This window comes from Humulus lupulus, chromosome 5, assembly GCF_963169125.1.
Source record: "Humulus lupulus chromosome 5, drHumLupu1.1, whole genome shotgun sequence".
In the NCBI taxonomy this organism is placed as follows: Eukaryota; Viridiplantae; Streptophyta; class Magnoliopsida; order Rosales; family Cannabaceae; genus Humulus; species Humulus lupulus.
The window spans coordinates 47523742-47527333 of record NC_084797.1 but is presented as its reverse complement, the minus strand read 5'-3'; the positions used below and the strand labels follow the sequence as shown (position 1 = coordinate 47527333).

General features: G+C 39.6%; 1 non-coding gene across 1 annotated transcript; it reads left to right on the top strand.

Annotated features, from left to right (window-relative positions):
* The first annotated feature begins 2271 nt into the window (after window positions 1-2271).
* Window positions 2272-2378, top strand: LOC133780742 (small nucleolar RNA R71). The gene has a single exon (XR_009869560.1). It is a non-coding gene; the product is annotated as a small nucleolar RNA R71 (small nucleolar RNA).
* Window positions 2379-3592: the final 1214 nt, after the last annotated feature.

Sequence of the window (3592 nt, the reverse complement as noted above, 5' to 3'; positions counted from 1 at the left end):
CAGCTCGTTTTCATCATTCTTTACCACTGTGATTCCAGACTTCTTTGGCACTACCTGAACAGGACTCACCCATTGACTGTCTGAAATTGGGTAAATAATACCCACACTAAGGAGCTTCAGTATCTCCTTTTTCACAACCTCCATCATAGGTGGATTCAATCTCCGTTGCGCCTCACGTGTTGGTTTAGACCCTTCTTCAAGTAAAATTCGGTGCATGCACATAGAAGGGCTAATCCCCTTAATATCAGCAATAGACCAACCAATGGCTGTTTTATATTCTTGGAGTACTCTCATTAACTTTTCTTCTTGGATTTGATTAAGATCTCGTGCAATTATAACCGGAAGTGTCTCGTTCCTCCCCAAGTAAACATATTTGAGATGCTCCGGAAGTGGCTTCAATTCAAGTGTAGGGGCTTGAACAATTGATGGCTGCAATTTCTCATTAGAAATCCGCAAATTAAGAAATGCAACCTTCTTAAAAGTCTTGTCAAAACCACTATTGAGTGTGGTTATGACATCCATGATCTAATGAGACAAATCTTCATCGATCAACACAAGATGCTCTCTCAACGCAACCTCCAAACAATCTTCATTATGCAAATCTAAAACTCGTTGAGAAAGAATATCCAACACATCAAGAGAGTAAACAGCATGCACATCACTTGGATATCTCATAGCCTCAAAAATATTAAATCGAATTGTCTCCCCATCAAATTCCATGGTCAACGTACCGTCATGCACATCAATCTTAGTTCTCGCAGTTTTCATGAATGGCCTTCCCAACAAAATTGGAGTGGAGCATGGAATAGATTCATCTTCCATATCAAGAACATAAAAATCAGCCGGAAACACCAATTCATTTACTTGAACTAAAACATCTTCTATTACACCCCTGGGATAAGCATTCGACCTATCAGCAAGTTGAATAATCACCCCCGTTTCTTCAAGTGGACCGAGATTCAATGAAGCATAAATGGAGAATGGCATGACATTGATAGAGGCTCCCAAATCCAACATACACCGCTCAATTATTTTATTACCAATAGTGCAAGGGATAGTAAAAGTACCAGGATCCTTACACTTTGGTGGGAGCTTCTTTTGAAGAACTGCGGAAACATTCTCCCCCACACTAACTTTTTCATTACCCCTTAACTTACGCTTATTAGTGCACAACTCTTTCATAAACTTGGCATAGCACGGCACTTGTTTAATAGCGTCAAGAAGAGGAATATTCACTTCTACCTTTCGGAATGTATCAAGAATCTCCTTGTCAACCTCTTCCTTTTTAGTCTTTTTCAGTCTGCTTGGGAATGGAGGTGGAATGACAAAGGTAGGCTTAGGGCTGAGTTGTGTAGGGGTGGTTGGCTTTGGAGGAACATCTTCATTAACTGAGCAATCAACTTGTGGCTTGGATGACAATTTACTGGGCTTTGGAGGATTAGGTGGATCATATTGCGTCCCACTGCGCAAAGTTAATGCACTAGCATTCTCCTTGGGATTCATCTCAGGTTGTGAAGGCAATTTATTTGACAGATGAGCCTCCAACCGGTTATATGATGCTGCTAATTGTCCCACCTGATTCTCCAAACTTTTGATGGAAGCTTGGGTGGTTTGCTGAAATTGAAGAGTATTTGTAGCAAGTGCATTGATTAAATCCTCAGTAGAAGGTTTGGCACTTGGTGGTGGAGCAGCCTGCGGTGGTTGTGATGGTCTAGGTACATAATTATTCTGAGACCTCTGTTGTGTAGTGAAACCAGGAGGTCTTGCTACTGTTGGTTGTGGAGCTATTTGTTGTTGATTCTCATATCGAAGGTTTGGATGATCACGCCAGCCAGGATTATAAGTTTGTGAAAATGGTTCATAATACATCTGACGTAATTGACCGGGAAAGTTTCCTACAGCATTAACACCCTCAGTTTCTCCCTCCACTAGAGTAGGGCACGTATCAGTAGGGTGCCCCACTACTTGACAGATTCCACAAGGCCGCACCTGTTGGCCCAAAGCTAGTTGTTGTACCACTGCAGTTAATTGAGCCAATTGTTGACCCAGCTAATTAGCATTAGAGGTGCTCACTTCATTAGCTGATTTGGGCGGTGGAACAGGATCTTGACGAATGCCAAACTGTTGTGAGTTAGCAGCCATATTAGAAATCAAGCTCCTGGCTGCAGCAGGAGTCTTATCAACTAGTGCACCCCACTGGCTGCATCAATCATACTCATATCCAGTGATTGTAATCCTTCATAAAAGTACTGAATGAGGAGCTGTTCACTTATCTGATGATGAGGGCAGCTAGCACACAACCTCTTAAATCTTTCCCAATACTCATACAAAGACTTTCCTGTATACTGCCTTATACCACAGATTTCTTTCCTGATGCTTCCAACTTTAGATGCCGGAAAGTATCGTTCTAGGAACATAGTCTTCATACCATTCCAAGTTTCAACAGTACCAGGTGGAAGATAGTACAACCACTCTTTAGCTGCATCCTTTAGGGAGAAAGGAAAAGCTCGCAGCTTAATTTGTTCCTCAGTCACTGCAGCGGGTTTCATACTAGAACAGACAATATGAAACTCCTTCAAATGTTTATTCAGATCCTCACCAGGCAGCCCATGGAAGGAAGGCAATAAGTGGATGAGGCCCGATTTGAGTTCAAAGTTTACATCCAACGGTGGATATTGGATGCATAGTGGTTGATGGTCAAGATTTGGCGCTGCCAACTCTTTCAATGTCCTTTGCTGAGCCATTGTTCTATAGGATCGAACTGAATCGTCAGAATCAGATTCGTTGTCAGACGGTAATGGCACTTTAACAGGATTTTCTTGCGGAGCAAGATGTTGAAAGAGCGGATTATCGGTAATAATTCTTGAAGATCGAGAAGCTGACGATGACTCAAGATATTGTTTAAGCCGAGATAACCTTTCTTGAGTATCGTCTTCACCAGACATATACACCTGATAATTCCACAGTAAGAACTAATTAGTCACAAATAAATAAATTTGAATAACAAAGAGAATAACAATAGTCCCCGGCAACGGCGCCAAAAATTTGATGGCTGTCGTATACCACACAAATTTAACAATAATTTTTCTTTCAATACTTTCAATTATTTCAGTATAATAGCAAGTACAGGTCGAACCCACGAGGACTATCGTTCACTTTATTATTCAAGAATTAAGACTAAAACTTAAAAGGGGATTTTGATTTTTTTATGCAAAATTAAATAACATAAATTAGAAAGCAAAATAAAGATTTTGATCACGATATTAAAAAGCAGTTAAAGGTTAATCTCCACCCTCAACAATCATTCATAATCACTAATAATAAATATTATTCCAATTTCTCAATTAAACTATTAACCCCGCAGATAACGCTAAAGCAGACAATTATCCCAGTCTCCCTATTATAAGTAATCAAGGCGAAGCGCTCAATAATTAACTCTTTTATCTAAGCAATAACTCTATGAAGCATACAATCTATTTAACTTAGATAAAGCATTAAGTTCTATGGAAACAAGTTAATCTAGGCAATAAATTAATGAAGCATATAATTCATTTAACCTAGGTTCTATTTTTCATCACAATCAACAATTCTT